This window comes from Leptinotarsa decemlineata, unplaced genomic scaffold (assembly GCF_025532065.1).
Source record: "Leptinotarsa decemlineata unplaced genomic scaffold, Ldec_3_MD MMD2_tig00026282_RagTag_RagTag, whole genome shotgun sequence".
Classification (NCBI taxonomy): Eukaryota; Metazoa; Arthropoda; class Insecta; order Coleoptera; family Chrysomelidae; genus Leptinotarsa; species Leptinotarsa decemlineata.
Window position 1 is genome coordinate 15,337,595 of NW_027412668.1, and position 19,997 is coordinate 15,357,591.

The 19,997-nt window shown below is 35.1% G+C and overlaps 1 protein-coding gene across 4 annotated transcripts in view; it reads right to left on the reverse strand.

Moving 5' to 3' along the window:
* The window catches only part of LOC111512181 (monocarboxylate transporter 9), a 54,675-nt gene that overhangs the window by 16,906 nt on the left and 17,772 nt on the right, over positions 1 to 19,997 (reverse strand). The window contains exon 1 of one of the 4 annotated variants that reach the window (XM_074179887.1): positions 14,998 to 15,253. The exons of 1 other annotated variant lie outside the window; for it this stretch is intronic. The gene's annotated coding sequence lies outside the window, so the exon portion shown is untranslated. Of the gene's footprint in view, positions 1 to 3,339; positions 3,636 to 3,788; positions 3,944 to 14,997; positions 15,254 to 19,997 lie in introns of those variants that run through there. 2 more of the 4 variants (XM_074179886.1, XM_074179888.1) reach the window with 2 other exon arrangements.

A 19,997-nucleotide genomic window follows, 5' to 3' on the forward strand; every position in this document is an offset into this window, starting at 1 on the left:
ATATAAGTACGCGGTATTTGATAACTGTAGTGTAAAAATGTAATGAGCTAATTTTATCAAAAAAAAAATTATAAACCAGAATTGCATTGTTTCAAATTTACAGGATGTAAAGAACTAAAAATGTTTTTATTAATATTTTGTCCCTTATCGGATAAGGGATAAGGCTTATACCGTTTTGATGAAATTTATTCATTTATCGTATAGCCAATGACGTGTCTTAGTTTTGTAAACTTTAAGTGGAAATCTCACATCAAAGTGTGTTTTTTTAATACAAAAGTTAAAAAAAAAAGAAAAGATAATTGAAACTTTCTATGTGTTTTACCACTTTTATTTGTAACTAACGTTATTGCAGTTTCGTCCTAAAGCGTGTTTTTTATAGAGGTATAGAACTTTAAGAGTTGCAATAAAACAACGATGGATTATTCGATTGACATGAATTTTATTTATCCGAAAGATAATCTTGTGGCATTACATTTTGAATATGATTTCTGGCATATGACCGCCACGGCTGGCGCGGATGTAGTCCAATCTGGACGTCCAATTTTCGATGACTTTTTCCAACATTTGTGGCCGTATATCGGCAATAACACGGCGAATGTTGTCTTCCAAATGGTCAAGCGTTTGTGGCTTATCCGCATAGACCAATGACTTTACATAGCCCCACAGAAAGTAGTCTAGCGGTGTTAAATCACTCGATCTTGGAGGCCAATTCACAGGTCCAAAACGTGAAATTAGGCGGTCACCAAACGTGTCTTTCAATAAATCTATTGTGGCACGAGCTGTGTGGCATGTCGTACCGTCTTGTTGAAACCACATCTCCTGGACATCATGGTTATTCAATTCAGGAATGAAAAAGTTAGTAATCATGGCTCTATACCGATCACCATTGACTGTAACGTTCTGGCCACCATCGTTTTTGAAAAAGTACGGACCAATGATTCCAACAGCCCATAAAGCGCACCAAACAGTCAGTTTTTGTGGATGTAACGGTGTTTTGACATACACTTGAGGATTACCTTTACTCCAAATGCGACAGTTTTGTTTGTTGACGTAGTCATTCAACCAGAAGTGCGCTTCATCGCTAAACAAAATTTGCTTATGAAAATTGGGAACAACGGTAATCTCGTTTTCGGCCCATTCGACGAATCTACGCCTTACTTGATGATCGTTTGGCTTCAATTCTTGCACGAGTTGGATTTTGTAAGCACGCAAACCAAGATCCTTCCGCAAAATCTTCCATAAAGTGGAAGGACACAGATCCAATTCCTGTGCTCGATGGCGGATGGACTCCTCCGGGTATTCCTCAATGCTACGCTGTACAGCAGCAAGAGCTTCTTCTGTACGCACCGTACGGCGTCTCTGGGGATGCGAGTTATCAATAAGAGTAAACGTGGTGCGAAAACGTTCCATGGTTAATCGAAATAACTGCTCTGATGGACGATTTTGTCGACGATAAAATGGACGTAGTACGCGATACGTTTTCCGCACAGAACCATTATTTTCGAAATAAAATTGCACTATTAGCAAGCGTTGTTCAGGCGTGAGTCTATTCATGATGAATTGCCAAACCAAACTAAGAATAAATCACTTGACAGCTGTTAAATCGGACGCCATCTTGAAAAGTAATGCCAACTTAAAGTTCTATACCTCTATAAAAAACACCCATTATAAGGATATTTTCAAACTTATTCATTATACTAACAATGATTGGTTTGAAGGTGATTGACAATGTTTCATGACGAATTTCACTAGATCCGACTTCCATTGTCTAATATATAAAATGATTTGAAATCTCTGAAACAACTAAAAAAAAGGAGAATTAAAAATGAATAGCTGAAAATAACAATTATATTGAGCAAAAATATAATTGTTATTTTTAAACAACAAAAAAAAATTTAAAAAAAAATTTCTGCTTAATATAATTGTTTCAGCTATTTTATTTCAGGTCGGTCGGTAGCCAAGCGGTTCGGCATGGGTGCTGTGTTCACTTTATCGAATTGACTGTCGTGTTGGTCGGTGGTTCAAGCCCTAGTCTGAACGATCGATCTTCACTTGCTATCGTCTAACCCGTGTTAGGAATCACACGTTAAAAGGTAAGACCTCGTTAATCCTTAGCTCGCACAAGTTTCGACTTCTGAGGGTTGTCGTTCGTAGGGGTGCGACAGCTGGTTAACGGAAAAACAGATTTTAAACAGATTTTAAACAAATTTTAAACAGATTCATTTTTAATTCTCCTTTTTTTACTTGTTTCAGGGATTTCAAATCATTTTATATATTATACAATGGAAGTCCGAACTAGTGAAATTCAACTTGGCGTGATGTAGTACCTGAATTTACAATTTACAATGCAGATATGCTAATTTGAAAAGCGGTGAGTAAACTAAATCGTTTTGATCATTTAACAGGTTGCACCCGCAATGTTTATGCTTGTGAATTCCAAATAATTAAGTATGCAACCCTTCCTTGCATAGTGCTAAATTTCCGTATCGTTTAGATTCGGGAACTTGTGGTTGCATGCCAAGCAATGGTTTGAAAACGTCGAATCATTTCTACCTAATCTGAACGACCTTTCATGTTCCGCATACCGTTTTTGGAAATTTCGACAATCAGAAATCAAGAAATAGGTAACTAACATATTTCGGTAAAAGAACAGAAATAATTGCGGGTTTTTTCAGAAAAAACAATGTGGCATTCAGACCACATTCCATGTTTCGGAGTTCATAAGCTCAAGTGTCCGGAGTGTAATAGTGTTTATGTGGGACAGTGTGTTCAAAATTTCCAAAAACGGTATACTGAACATGAAAGGTCCTTCAGACTAGGTAAAAATGATTCGACCACATATTCCCGAATCTAAACGATACGAAAATTTTGCATTAAGCAAGGAGGGGTTGCAAACTCAATTATTTAGAATCCTTGGAAATTCTCAAGCATAAACATTGCGGGTACAACCTGTTAAATGATCAAATTGATTTAGTTCACTCACCGCTTTTCAAATTAGCGTATCTGCATTGTAAATTGTAAACTCAGGTACTAAATCAAGCCAAGTATCTCTATTATTACCTACAGGGGTGCTATACAAGGGCTAATAGAATCAACCATTGTCAGTTTAATGTTTGAAAGTTTGAAAATGTCCTCATAGGACGAAACTGCAGTAACGTCAGTTACAAATAAAAGTGGTAAAAAACATAGAAAGTTTCAATTCTCTTTTCTTCATTATGATTTCCTACCACGTAGTAACGGCTATATCCATCAATTTATTTCAAGATTATTTGTTAATAAAAGATCGAGAATGTTAGTAAACTGATTATTCATATCCGGTATTCTCTTAGGCTCGATTACCATTTGATTCAACCCCTAAGTGTTGGCAATATTTCCAACTTCTGACATCTTCGATAACCCGAACTAAGTTAAATGATGAAAAGTGACCTCTATCGTGAAAATTATCTCTGTGATATTTCACTATTGCACATTCATACGTAAGATTTAATGAGCAGCACAAAAGCAAAGTTCTCACAGTTCACACAGAACCAACGAATTAAAACAAACTTTCTAAAAACCATCTGTTTCCTTAAATAATTTTTATGTGATGTAAAGTTCTTTATGGTAGTTCACTAAAGATTTTGAAACACATGATTTTCTATAGAATTATCAAGTTATCTGCCGAATTTCTTGAAACAGGAACGATAACGAAAAAACTAAACCGCACGTAAAAAACTCTTATCAGGATTCCAGTCGTATTGATATAATCTATGTTTAAACGATTTCCGAAAATAAAGATAAGGACTTACACTGATATTCAAGCACAATGGCATTATCACAGATTGCTTATCACCACAATCCAAATCATTCAATACAGAGTGGTTATCTTCTAATAATTCAAAATATAATTACGGTCTTAATCGCTGTTTACAAAAGTTTGGCCTGTAAAACTCGTTTCTTGGCAATAATATCGGTTTTATAAAAAGATCTACCTATATTTGCGTCATTTGGAGGCAATGAAATATATAGTTAGGAACAGTCTAGTCATAATCGAATATTGATGTTGACCTTATGGAATTTCACCGCATATTACATAACATAATTTTGTAGATTGAGACATGCAACTATTATATAGGTATGTAACCTCAGCAGAGGAACGTTCATGTGAATATTTCATACAAAGTAAAAACACAGTTTAGATATAGCAATTCATACAAAATGGAAAAAGAGAAATAATAAATTAGAGAGTTCATTATGGCAATAGTAGTAGACAGGCGTGCCGATAACGACCACCCTCAAAAAATGTTACGTATGGATGACATGTACTGTCGCGAGGCTCTTTTCTGTGTAGTGAATGTCCATCAGTAAGGTAACCTATGTTTGTAAAGTGAACGTTTGGTTCGGATAACCACGTAGAGGGGGCCATGTATGTGAAAAAAAAAACAAAACCAAAGAAGGGGCGACCTTTAAAAAATATTTTTTTTAACAAAAAATGAGGGGTTGGTAGCATTGCCTCGAGTAAGACTGCTGCGCCCCCACACGAAAACTCCTGTTCGAGGCTCCGGGTACAGGGCCCGTTCAACTCAATTTTTTGAAAAAATAATAATAATTAACTTTATTTTTTATCGAAGTAACACAATGAAAAAAATCAATCGGCGGAAAGCAACAATTGAATAAATTAATACTAATACACTGTATAGCACCCCTAATTATAGTAATAATGTTCCATAATAGTAAAACTATTCAAGATATCCTGCTACGAAACATAAAAAGAACAGAAAATTTCAAACTAAAAAAGTATCCGATCTCACTACGATTGCATTAACAAATATGCTCTCGGATATCGTTGAGAGTGACAAATGAAGAGGAATTCAGTTTTTTTGATAAAGAGTTATAACACTCACAGTCCAGTTTAAAAATAACTTTGAGAACAATGTAGTTTTGTTTGAAGGAGCAGCATACATTTCTCAAGATCTAGTATTCCTTTCAAGTATGTCAGATATTTTTGATAACTTAGTTGTCAAGTAAATGGAAATGTTATCTCTAACGATTTCATAGATAAAATATGTTTTGTTTTCTTAAACGATTCACTTCTGATATGATCGAACTTTTCAATATTGTAGAGACATCTGATGCGGAAGTTACGATTAATTGATAATGTGATAGTCATACATATTATACAATTATTGGTTTTAGAATTGCTTTTCTGTTTTCACCATTTGTTTGGTGTCATCAATACAGATGCTATCTTGGTATATTTATTAATCAAAAATCATGACAAATTATTAGAGAAGGGTTGAATAATATACAATATACAGACACTTTCCTATTTTGGGGCACTAGAATAATATTTTTTCAGATCGGAAATATAAGTAATTGTTTATGAAATATTCACCAAAAACTGGAGTTGTCAAATTAAGTTTTTTGGTTCTACCGCCTCCATTTTGAATGATAAAAAAAGGCAGAGGAACTTTCAATTTTATTTCATATTTGTTATAATCTGATATAAACCAATTTGTAATGCAACGTTTCTACAATTAGATTTCATCATCAACTATTTTTTTAAATACGGACCTCTAGTTTTCTTCATCGATTATTGTAGCCACTAATATAACAAATTCAGCTATGTATTACAATGTCGGAAGTGAAAGAAATTTTAAGGTTATTTTCAACAGCATGTAAATAAATCATTTTCATATATTTTATGGTTTCCTTGATCCTCCTGATTAAACACCCTTCACTTCACGAGAAAAAAGTATTTTGTGAAGGGATTACTGTCAGAAAATACCGTTTTCTACTTCTTCATTAGTATGTATATAAAAATATAAAATCGCAATAAAGTGAAAATCTACAAATACCATTCACTGATATTTTTTTCAGATATAAGTAGGTAAGTTATTTTTTATCAACATTCAACCTTAATTTTTCAAATGCTATTTTTGCGAGAAAAAAGTCGAAGCACATCTACAATGTTTTACCTTACATGAATGACATTCGAAAGTTTCATAACTATCTTTTTTCTTTATCAAGTGTTCATAATTGCTTCCATACGGAAAATATGCTTGAAAATTTTCCCTCTCAAAATATAAATCGACGGGTTTGAGCGATTTTTTTGTCAGTGCCAAAAATGAGAAATCGGACTTTTTCGTTATCATTAGCCCAGCGTGAAATCTGAATGAATGGACAAATAGATTTCTAGGTTACTAATAACAGATAAAGAATTATCTCAAAATTTTGACAAGTAACGCAATCACTTTGAAATTTTTATTTCATTTACTGAAACGTTGGTATCAACAAATATGATCTGTTATATTACAACTATCGACTTCGCACGGCAGCATAACATACATGCCTATTTTTTTTCTGTCTTTAGTGACATCAGCTTGTTCACGAAAAAAGGTTCCCGTTTTCAGCTGAACAGCGCGCTTTTGAAGTAATACGGGCTGAAAGGTTCCCCTTCTTAAACGTTGTATAATAGTCCAGAGTATTCGAAATCATTTCACAATATAGAAAACATTCTGAAACATCCCAGATCATTGTGGAACGATCAAAGGAGTTGTATGGTGTGAAGCAGGTTCTCGTTTTTACTTGAAAGGCGTGATTTTGAAAATAAACGGGCTAAACGTTTCGCCCTGTAGAAAGTCCTAGAACAGTCCAGAATATTCGAGGGTGTTCTAAAGCATACCACGATATTCCGGTATGCAGATGATACCTGTCTTTACTTTTATGAAAAATTATACAGTGTATTTGATCCTGCGTGCCAAAATTCTCAATAAAATCTTAAAATAATTATCCAGCCTACTTTGATGGTGCATTGATAAAGAAAATTCGAACTGAAACAAAATTTTGGTGTAAATACAAAAGAAATGGCGACATTCACGCTTTTCACGAATTCAAACATCTTCTGGCAGAAATCAAAGTAGCCATTAGAATAGCTTGTGAAAAATTCATTCAGAAAACTGAGAGCGAGATTATCTATAACCCCAATAAGTTTTGGTCATTCATTAACAAGTCAAAATATACGAATGGAATCAAAGATAAAATGTTACATGAAGACAAGCTACTCGATAATCCCTCAGATATTCTTGATGGTTTTGCAGATTTCTGCAGCGGTTCTTATACAGGGTGTTCCATCTCAGACGAGCCACCCCGTGTAGATTGTAAAAATAACCAAATTTTTCAAAGTGGCTCATTCGAGCTGCAAAATAGATTTTTGGCGAGAACGGTTCATCAAATTTACGTTTTTCATACACCGTTGTAAAGAGGTTTCCAAGACCTTTCGAATAAAGTATCACTCAACCCCTCTCCCCTATTCAAGTTTGAGGGGTTGAAGAGCCCCCTATTAAGGGATTGCTCGTTCAAGCCTAAAATATACGTCAAAAGATGTCCCCCAAACAAAATCATTCGACGTGTTTCGGGAATTTTTTCCACTCACTATGGGATAAGAAATATACGTGGTGGCTCGTCCGAGATGAAACACCCTGTATAGTGTCAACAACAAATGACCATGCGAACAACAGTAGTGATATTCCCAGCATAGTAATCAAAAACTTTATTATTGAAAATGTTTATCATACCCTAAAAAAATTAAAGACTTAATTTACTGCGGGACCTGATCATATTCCTGCATTCATCATTAAAGAGAGTGCCTCAGTGAGATAAAAAATAACAGACCAATCTCTATCATATGTAACTTTTGTAAAGTGATTGAGATGTTTCTTGAGAAGACAATCTATTGTCATGTCAGCAACAGTATTAGCCCCAATTAACACGGTTTCATGAAAGGACGTTCGACCACTACCAATCTTGTAACAATCACTCAATGTATTGGCAGAGGGTATTGATGTCAGTCTCAGACTGATGTCATCTATACTGTTTTTTCTAAAGCGTTCGACAGACTTGACCATAGTATCCTCTGCTCAACAAGCTTTCGACTTTTGGGTTGAATTAATTATTATTTTTACAACCGTAAGCAGTACGTCCAACTCAATGGCCTCAAGTCTATTGAATATATAGACACATCTGGTGTGCCACAAGGATCAAATCTAGGACCCCTACTGTTCAATATGTTCATTAATAATATCGGAGCTGAGATTGAGGTCAATTTCCTTTTATACATAGATGACTTGAAACTCTATCACAATATAACATGTTCTAATGATTGCGAACGTCTCGCCCTGAATTTAAATCGCGTTGCCGCATGGTATCGGAAGAATAATTTACCCCTCAACATATCCAAATGTAATGTAATGTCTTACTCACTGAAAACGAACTTGAATTTACACAACTACGTCATAAACAATCAAGTTCTGGAGCGTCCTGACATACTCACTGATCTAGGTGTTACTTTTGAACATCCCTCTCTTTCAATAAACATATTGACACTACTCCAACAGCAGCTTATCGCATGTATGGATTCTTAATTAGAAATACAAAAGACTTCGAAAAAGCTTCAACATTGAAATTACTTAATTTCACTTTTGTTTATATTATATATTTCAGGTTTTTAATTGATTTGTTAATTTCCGGGGCTTCCAACAAATTCATTTTTCCCTTTATTACATATGTTTTGAATTTTGAGGTTATCTTTATCATGTGTTTTGATTCTCGAAGATGTTCATACATTGTAGATTTTTTGTCCAAACAGACGTGTTCACGGAACCTTGCATCAAAATTTCTACCACTTTGGTCTGTATATACTGCAGAACATTCGCCACGCTCCATTTTATATATACCTGATTTTTTCATTCTATCTCGTTTGGGTTTTGCATTAAACAGAGTTCTCCCTAAATAATTATTATTAATGAAAGTTATTATTTTGTATTTGGAGAAGTACTTTTGAATATTTTCTGAAACTTTACCTGAGTAGTTGGTGCTACTATACTTACATATATTGTGTTCTCTGCAGTTTGGGTATAATTTACTTATAAGTGTTTTATGAGTTTCACCTAATATTATCTTTTCTATTAGAGAAATTGGTACCTGATTGTTTACTGCAATTTGCTTAATTATTTTCAGTTAGTCTTGGAAATTCTTTTCAGGTAAAGGGATTGCGAAAGGAATTGTACAGTCTATGAACGTGATTTTCCGGTAGATATTGAATTGAAAATCTTTATTGACTCTTGAAATATTCAAATCTTAGAAGTTAAGCTCCTTGTTTTGTTCGATTTTTACTGTGAACCAAAACCAACTAGTACGTCATCAACATATCTGAACCAAAACACAATATATTTCTGGGAAAGGGGGTTATTAAGGATGCGGGTGTTTTCTAGTGTGTCCATGAAAATGTCTGCCATAGGGAGACCTGAGTTTTGCAGATAAAAATTATTATTATATTTGAAAAAAATTTCTTTCAGACATGTATAAAGGAGTTTTTATAATTCAGTAGTTATATGGATTTGTATTTACCATCTTCTTCTATTGTGTTCAACACAACAATATTACATAATGCTGCAGTGTTTTACGGTGTCTTGGAATGAATGAATAAGTCAGACGGCTCCAAAGCAGTAGGAAAAAACAACAATATAAAAACATAGAAAGTGTAAACAGTTCAATAAAATGTATCTTAGAAATAGCGCTGGATCATCAAGAAAGGAGCCGTTGGAACCAGACTGGAGAAATCATTAAACCGATTCAGTCCACCTGACGCCTTGTTTCCATCGCAAAATCAATATCAAGCGCGCCTATCTAAGCAAAATTAATGTGGTGAAAATTACACGCTGATATTTATTCCAGCAAGCGGGAATTACAGGCCGTAGGCCACGATCTAATTCAATACAGATACGCGACCTAGATTTACGAGAGTGGTTCAGAAGTGGGATGTCCATAATCCACTATCTCTCCCCGTCTCCAAGTCTCCTAGGATATTATGTTAATTCTTCACATTGATGCGGATGGAGAATATTCAGAGATATTCTCGGATTTCGAACATCGGGTGGTGTTGGTAAAGTTATATAGTATGAAAACTTTCGATGAAATCATAGTGCATTATTAAACGAGCTAAAGATGTGGCCATTACTCGTGAGAATGAAATTTATCGCCTTCGGTTCGCTTCATAAAATATTCACACGAGCAATGGTAATTTTTTGCTAGAATACTATATTTATTGTACGATTTGTAATAGGAATATTCCGAAATAAGATTTGTTTGGAAAGAATATCCCGAATCAGAGTGAAACCATTAGATTTCATGACACACTAGCACACTAGCCTAGAAAATTCTATATATAGGGTCTTCCAACAGGGACTTCCCAACATTGACTACATCATCCAAAATGAGCACAACTTGGGTGATGTAGAGCAATCCCCAGTACTTATGCATTCATTCTATCTTTCCAGCTTTGCCTGTTTGCAGATTTATCTGGTAGACCCTGTTTTAAGATAATCACATACAAAAATCTAATTGTTTGAGATCAGGTGATTCTGCCGGCTGTTGCAACGCATCTCTTCGACCTATCCGTCTATTCGACAATACCCTATTTAAATGTTCCCTTACAGAAATTCATAAATGGAATTTACACTGATGAAACTATGAAGAAGAATGTGAGGATTAACTTGATTAGGAAATGAATTTGTTGGTGTAGGAATAAGCTTTATGTGACCAAATAAAATACCCTCAAAAACCTTTGGTCCAATTATCCAATTTTGATTTCTCTGGTTTCTATACGTTCAGTAAAGATTTTCTCGAGACAAATATTTGAAATTCAAATGATGTACGTGTACTTGAAGGTGAGTTCATTAGATAATAACTGGGCTAACAATAATTAATGGTGAACTAACTTTCTCATCATTTCTTCAATACTGTGGTCAGGATCATCTAACATAACTCATGTGTTGGGTTAATTTTGTGAGGATGTAGAGAGGGGGGGGGGAGAATATGCTTCATTGTTCAAAGATACAAAATCTTTTCGACAAAGTGAAGGCCTGAAACAATCTTAAATCAAGGTAAAGTAAAATACACACACAGAAAAAAGGTCGACACCGACCATGTACTAGAATGCCTCATAACTACAACAATATATAAAATCTAGCGCATGAGAAACATCTTACAACATATTAAAACAAGCTTGAGTTAGAATGCGTCATTATAAAATTCTTGTTCACGACAATAGGATTTATCCAACAGGAGAGCTTTCACTCCCTTTCTAAAATGTTCTTCGGAACTTAGCGGCCGTCCACGTGAGGCTTGAAAGGGAGGGGAGGGTTTAGAAAAAATCACAAGGGGGAAGATATCACGTGTATTTATTTTTTCGTGAAACGCGGTTTGGCTTTGCCAGTAGTCAGTTGATATTTTATTTCAGCGGCGAATACATGCATACACCGTTACCTAGTACGTTTTTTATTAAAACAACGTCTAAACTATTTGCAGAGTACAAAAAACAAAAAATTTAAAGATTCTTTGTAGGTATTGAAAAATACACGTGACGTTACCTGTGGGAGGGGGTTAGTCTTAAACCTCACCACGTATCACCAAGGGGGGAGGTTCATAAATGCTAAAAAAAATCACGTGATTATTAGACAGCCCATCATTTCTTTAATATGTTTTAGTAAGTGATTGAACATCTTATCGCCTCCATTCCATACATTACTGAATCGTTAATGTTCCCAGCTTGACGGGTGGCGGGACGTATGTACGTAGTGTCAAATTTGTGAATATGTTTTTTAATTAGACATACCGTTTCCATAACAAAAATTGCGAATATCGTTAACATTTTGTGTTTAACAGAAAGAGGTTTACAGGAATCTCGAATTCCTGCTTTGCACATGTGTTTTACTGCACGTTTATGTAGTACAAAAACAGAGTCTATGAGATTCATATTACACACCCCAGAATGGGATTCCATGCATCAATTAGGATTCTACTAAGGAATGGTACACAACCTTGGGGGAAGAAAGACCAAGTTTATTCGATGTTACTCTTACTGCATAACGTCCAGAGGACAATTTTTTATTTAAATTTGAAACACTTTCATTGAATTTCAGTCTGCACCTATAACATCCTTACCCATGTAGTCTGGTAATTTGAAACACTTTTGTATTTATGGGATATTCTCCAGTAGAGACGCAGGGTTAGATACCAGTGTAACCGATTTTCAAATAAACTTAAAAAAATACCAATTTAATAAAATTCACCAAGCTACAGTTCTTGCAGTTTCTGGTAATTAAAACTCTACCACCATATTTATAATAGGTACTCAAATATTTTCACAATTAGGTATTATCTTCAAATGTTAAAAAATGATAAAATGAATAAAAAACGTCGCTTCCTACACTTTAGGTATTAAGATATCGAGGAACATCCATCTTAGTGAGACATATTTCAATATTTTCAACTGATACAAACATCGTAAAGTAAAATCCTTTTGTTAACTAATAAAGTAAGTTACTACATTGTGTGGGTCATGGGCGGGTACTAGGTTATTTCAAAGGTGCAAGGTGGGTTGAATTCAGTCATCTGGGAATGTGAAATTAGAATATAATTCGAAAAAGGCGATAAGAAATAAATGCGGTAAAGAAACTGTCTTTAGCAAGAATAATTTTATTATCCATATATAAGGAAAAAATCAAGCATGCATTAGAAAACCACTAGTTCTGTTACTAACCCCATGACGAAATTTGAACTAAATCCACGAAGTGCAGACGTAAAAAGTCTCCCGTCTTAATTATTGTTGTTTTTGTTCAATATATCTTTCAATTATAGTGATCAGCAGTTTTGTATTCGTTTTAAGAATCTACAAACACTCGATGAATATCATGATTTCACGAAAAAATGGACTCAAAATTCACTCCAGAAACACGTGTTTCTGGCTATTGACCTCATCAGCGCGGTGCAGCCAAATGTAAAGATGGGTAACACTTGTTTGCCGAAAGCAGGAAACAACACATATGCACGGAGTCAACAACAAGAGCCAACCGCACATTTGTGGTTCCAGTTAGAAGACCTAGAATTCCCAGCAATAGCTACCTGCGTGACATCCGGGTCCAGGATATAAATATAAATACATGTTTGATTTTGAGACAGTAGTAAAGTACTCTTGTTTTGAAAAATATCGGGAAGAAATTTTATTTAGAAAAGTTGTTCAGCATTGAAAAATACATCTAGATTCGAAGTCATGGCCATCTAAGTGAAGCCATCTAAGAAGAAGCTTTCGCTTGTAATGAGAAGCTTCTTCATGGCAGTAAAAATGAATGAAAAACAATAAATTGAACATTTAAATTAATGAAGAAAGTTAAACATGTAAACATGTATACATGTGGGGAAGAGGGTAAATTACTCCCATTACATCCCATTAATTCGCTCTTGAGATAGGCAGACTTAGTCCCTTAGAATAGCCCAGTAGTTCACCTAAAATGACGATTTTACATATGTTGAGGAAATACATGAAATCTGAAGTGTACGATACACAACTATAATTCATTTCAGAACTCGTGGATAGAAAAACAAGTGCTTGTAACGAAATAACCCAAGAAATTGAATATAAGAAATGAAATAAATTTGTAAACAGATTATCGAGAAGTGAATGGTAAACATTCTGAACATTTATTGAAATAAAATGAAGTGTGATTCTTGGATACATTGTTCTGGAAATTATATTTATCTTTTGTTTGCAGATTCTTGAATCAAATATAAAATAGCTAATTTGTTTGGAACTGTTGACCCGATTTTCAAAAATAAAACAGTGTTGAATATAGAATTACCCATTAAACAAGATATCACAAGCCTCCCTTTACTTTTGAAAAAGTTAATAGCCCCCTTTCAGAGACAAGTGTGACACGATTGCCTTTCTCATCAAAGAATACTCAAAATGATGTCGTTTTACGTAACCTTGAAACCTTCAAAGTTCAAAAGTTAAGACGAGAATATATTTTTTACGTCCGCACTGTATATAATATATTCTTTGAGGCAGCAAATATATAATAAAATTCGATCAACGATTTTGGATATTTATTGTACGACAGATCATAATAAAGTCAATGTCCAAAAAACAGGTTAATTACTCCAACACAAATAACTAAGCGACTAAAAGTCTGTCAAATCTAGTGTCCGCCGTTGAATTATCCAAGGAAACAATTATTTCCTCACAGATATTAGTCTATTTTCAGGGGGTGCAACTCAAGAATATAAGAAAATAAAGAACCTACACCACCAATGGCTGGCTACTTGTAAAGAACGTTAATTGAGAAAGAGACCCATGAATAAAGACGATCTGCTAAGCCATCGATATACCATTTCGAGAACATCCACTCCCTATCAAAATAAACATTCTGAAGTCAGAAGCTCCATTTTTACAAACTGACAAAATTTCAAAACAAAGCAGACCTATCTATCCCACAAAAAATCTGAAGCTAAACATTTCAAACTATCATTAAATGTTTTCCGCAAGCAAATGTTAACAGGTGACTCCATTTAAGAAATACGTACGGTTTGGGGCTGCCGTTCTTAATATTCATAAAGTCTTTGACCCTGTTTGTCACGAAGGTTTATTGATTGCAATTCGATGTTATAGCTTATCAGATAGTTTTTGTTAATGTTTTTAAAGTTTCATTTAAAATCGTTCCTCAGAAGTAGCCAGCAATGACTCTATCTTCAATATCTATACCATCGGAGTTCTCAAAAGATCGACATTGTCCCCGACCCCTTTGGTAGTACTAAGTGGCATCGACTACTTGTAGAAAACTACACCAAATTTGCTCCTTTTTCCATTTGGATGCCTTAACATCAACTTACAAGTTTCATTTCTTAAATGGAGGTATGAAGAAAATGTTCATTCGAGGTGATAGTGACTAAGTAGAATTTGATGCAGACAGTTCAGACATAGCTTCTGTCTGAGGGAAACGTGACTGAACGTGACAATAATGTCAGAGCATCACAAGAAATCTAAAACATCGAAGTAAGTATGGAGACTAGTCTTCTACACATACTTTCACGAAAGGTGTTCGACTGATCTTCATTACAAAAATCTCTCCTCGAGAATCATCTTTATTGATGTATATATTAGAAAGTTCAAGCATCACTTACCGTTATTCATATTGATAATGCTGAGATATTTTCAATAGAAGGTGTCCTAGTATTCAACATTAATAGTACATAGTTTTGCCAGGAATCCGCAAAAACACATAACAACTTCACTTGATACTAAACTAGATACGTATAACCATCATTATAGTAACGAAGTGCAATTACACATAATTAAAACTAAAACTGGATATAAAAAACAAGAAAATCGTCTTCTAACCACCGACTAGATGTTTGCTCCTGGTGCATGGACAGAATACTGAGAAGAAATTCAGATCTTTATGTCAATTATTGTTATCTAAACCAGCGTCGTCGAATGATATATTTTGAACAACCGATAAGATTTATCTGCAATAGTTTTCCTCGACCAATACCAGTTCATCAATATTCAAAATCTAATTATTTTAATAACTCTCATGGAGAATGCATGATATCGAACTATGTCATATAGTACACAAAAGAATTGGGGTTAGGATGAGACGGGAGCACTGGCATCTGCGCTGATAGTAATAAATATCACAGAATCAGTCAGTATTATTATTTACCAGCGATACGACTCGGCTTGCACGGGTTACAGAACTTATATGAATACGTTTTTTTTCTATCATAGTATCCACATCGGCGTATAACTATTAATAATGACCCGTCATGTCAACAAATATGTTCACAATTATTGGTTTTAATTTTGAAATAGGTAAGTACTATCCTCCCACAAACAACACAAAATAAAAATGCCACCTTCAAACGAAAACAATGCAATTGCATCCTTTCTTCATCATGCGTATAGCATCGGTTTGTAAGGCCGCTTGAATATTTTTTGTAGCACCTTGGTTTTGATTTTGCTACATTTGCGAATTTGTGTCATATTTCATTTGAGCAAAATTGAAAACTATTTCAAAAGGTATTGATCCAGTAACCTTAGTCACCTGAAAGTATGGTCAAATCCGGTAGTTCTGATTTTTTGCAGACTCGTTTGAGATGTTGGCCTAATGAATAATCCAAGTTTGTGACCTCGGGCGCCCAACGTAACTTTGTCAAAAATAGAGAAAACCGCGACAAATCGGGATTTTCTCCAATTCTGGCGATAATATCCCTAAGGTAGTTCTGATTTTTTGCAGACTTGTTTGTGATGTCGGCCTAATGAATAATCCAAGTTTGTGACCTCGGGCGCCCAACGTAACTTTGTCAAAAATAGAGAAAACCGCGACAAATCGGGTTTTTCCTCCAATTTCGGCGATAATAACCCTAAAGGACTAGTTTTTGAAAACCGGTAGTTCTGATTTTTTGCAGACTTGTTTGTGATGTTGGCTTAATGAATAATCCATTTTTTTTTTCGTTTCAGTTGTTGACTGGCCGGCTGCCCATAACGTGAGTGCCGTTTTAACTCAAAATCTACAGAATGTCTGATCCCAGTCCCAGCCTGGGTTTTGTGTTTTATATGTAAGGAGACTTCAAGTGAAGGTCAAGTACGCCTAGTGAAGGGAAGAGGTGTAAAAACCCTTCTTGTGTCGAGTAAATCCCTTAAGAACATAGAAAATCAGCGTTTAATGAAGGGCGTAAATGGGATATATGTGCACAGTGCTTGTCAGATAAAATACAACAATCCGAAGTTGATCAAAGCAGCTGTTAGCAGTGGAAAATCAAATATTAGGCCATCAAGGGCCACGAGATCAGTCTCTGAGCAGTTCGTTTTCAGAGAACACTGTTGTCTATGTGGAGACAAAATAACTGAAGCTTCCTTGTGGCAGAAAGGAAGAAGAAGCCAGAAAAACGGAACAATGTCATTAATGCGAAAAAGTTGTCTCTCAGTGCAACAATCTTGAAAGCAGCTGAGAAACGTGGTGATGAATGGGCTACAAAATAAAAGAGCGTATATCTGAGAACACAGATTTGGTAGCCCTTGGTGCCAGATATCATCGGTTTTGCCAAACAAAGCTCAACCAGGCACCACCAACAGGAAAGTCCAGAGGAAATCGTCAGCATCCCACAGTTGATAAGGCCATAGATTTATTCATTTCTAAAAGAGAACGCTGAGGAGTGTCAGTTCTCTCTAGATGAACTCACGGACCAGATAGAAGGAGAACGACCTCAACTACGAACAGTCAAAACTCACTTGTTTGCAAAGTATGGGGAAGATATTTTGACCGTTGAGAGACCCTTCAAACACACGACTGTTTGTTTTAAAAACACAGGTCACAAAATTGTCACCAATGGATGGTATGACAGTAGAAGCAGATCCTCAAGCAGAAAGGCTACTCGTGGTGAAAGCAGCTACTGAATTCATACGAGAGAATATACAGTCGCAAGTGTACGATACAACACAATTCACACCATCCGACGACTTCTTCTAGAATGTAAATTCAGTTTTATCTCTGATTCTTTGAAAATGTTGCTCGAAACGGTAATTTCAGCTGCTTGGATTCCTAAAGAAAGAAGTGCGTTGCTATTGTACATTCAATAATATTGGCAGTCAGGCCTCGCTCGTTTATGGGATTGGTGCATTCTTGTATCACAAGTTTGGGTCGAACCTCAACCGAGACCTTTCAAGAGGGATAAATTAATTAAATTTTTTGATTAATTACTCAATTGATTTACTACTAATTTGATTTATTTTTAATATTACTCAATTTCCTACAATAAAACTTATTAACTTTTGTTCTACTTATATTTTACTTCATTATTCGTAGCTTAATAAATAATAGACGAAATCAAAGATGAAATTATTTCATTTCAAAACTGACTTTTATTTTTAAAACATGTGTTCCATTATGTAAATAAGAATTTATCAATTATTCTACAATTCTCTCCTTCCTCTTTGAGTTGTTTATTTTAATGTCTTCCTAGTTCATTTTCACTCGTAAACATCATCGTTCACACTTCTCATTTTCTTTTTTAACATCCCATCATAAAAAGCTTCGATGGTATAATCAGGGTCAAAATCAAATTAATCAAATACACAAAAATGCTAAAAATTGCGAAGTTCGAAAAAAATTATAAACTTTGAAAGGCTTAATCTCGGAAACTATTGGGTCTACAGAGACAGTTGTAGTATCATATTGTAGCAAATTTAGTCTACTTTGAAAACTTATCAAGCAAGTTTTTTCAAAAACTAGTCCTTCAGGATTTTAGTCGCCGAAATTTGAAAAAACCCGATTTTTTCAATTTTTGACAAAGTTGCTTTTGGCGCTCGAGGTCACAAACTTGGATTGTTCATTAGGCCAACATCATAAACAAGTCTGCAAAAAATCAGAAGTACCGGATTTGACGCATGCAATGCAAACACGTTTAACTAACGAAACTCAAGAGCCTCAAGAGCAAACAGAAATGAAAAATCCGCTACAGAAACTGCTCGATATGACCACCTTCTCTCTCTATACATTTTCTTAGTCTGCGAAGACACCCTCTCTGTACTTGAAATAGCATTCCAGGGTCGTTTCGTATGGCTTCACAATGTAATGTTATTCTATTCAACAATGCATCTCTTGTGTGAATAGGTGTAGCGTAAACAAGGCTTTTTAGATGCCCCCACAGAAAGAAATCCAATGGATTTAAATCCGGAGACCGCGATGGCCATGAATATGGCCCACCTCTACCAATCCATCTATTGTGGAAAATATGGTTCAGATGGTCACGCACAATCAAACTAAAATGAGGAGGAGCGCCATCATGCATAAACCACATATCTCTTCGGGTTTGCAATGGAACATGTTCCAAAAGTCCATTCAAATCGTTCTGAATGAACTCCAAATAACGTTCTCCATTCAATCGGTCCTGTAGAACGAATGGTCCTATAAGATGGTTTCCTATGATACCAGCCCAAACATTCACGTTGAATTTCCGTTGGTGTTTGGTTTGCAATGTCCCATGGGGATTTTCTTCGGCCCATATATGGAGATTATGAGAGTTGATAACTCCATCTCTACTGAAACCTGCTTCATCAGTGAATAAAACTCGATTAATAAAAGTCATATCCTCTCTTTGCCTATCCATGAACCAATTGGCATATTCCAGTCGTGCTGGAAAATCTTGAGGTGTCATGGCATGTACCTTCTGGATGTGAAATGGGTAGAGCAGTTGTTCCCTAATTATTCTATGAATAGTGGACTTGGATGTATGGAACTGTTCTGATAGATTTCTGATGCTCATTGAAGGATCATCAGCGACGGCTTCCAAAATATTTTTCTCCAATACAACAGTACAGTCCTAGGAGCGCCCTCACCACCTCGTTTTGGCAAAACTGTACCTACAATAATATCGAAATAAAACAACGTGCTCAAATTAATTATCAATTATTACATACCTGTCTCCCTCAAGCTGCGATCGACACGCTCGAATGTTTCTCTTGACGATACCGTTCGATTGGGAAAATGCTCGGAATACAGACGACGAGCTTCTGTAGCATTACAAAATGCTCGTCCATAAAATACATGCATATTTGCATATTCATTGAATGTAAACTGTTCGGCCATATCAAAAAAATTCAAAATATCCTATAGAATATTGACAATACAATGATAGTCATATGACAACGCACCACTCAACAAAACAAAATCGCATTCCAGTTTCTCATTTTTTATCAAAACTTTCTAAAAGGTTTTTTTGTCAACAGCTGTGAAAGAAATGGAACATAATTATTCCCTGGATATTTTTCACCTGATCATGGGCAGCCGTTTTTGTAGTTCATTCGTTTGCTTTTTATTAGTATAGTAAATATTTTTTCCGATGTGCGTTTTTTCAGCTAAATTTAGATTCGTGTTAAAGAATTTCTCCCATAAAATTATAATTATCAGTGAAACTCCTCAACAGTTTAGCTGTGAAGAAGAATTTGAAACATTCGAATGTTGAGTTTCATGAGATTCAGATAACTGATCAACACGAAACGTGATTATTCCACACGTATTATGTACATACAAAATATGGAATGAATTCGATATTTCATAGTAGAGTAGCTTGTTAGTTTAAAAACACCACGAATCTACAGAACTTGATATTTCTTTTGAAAA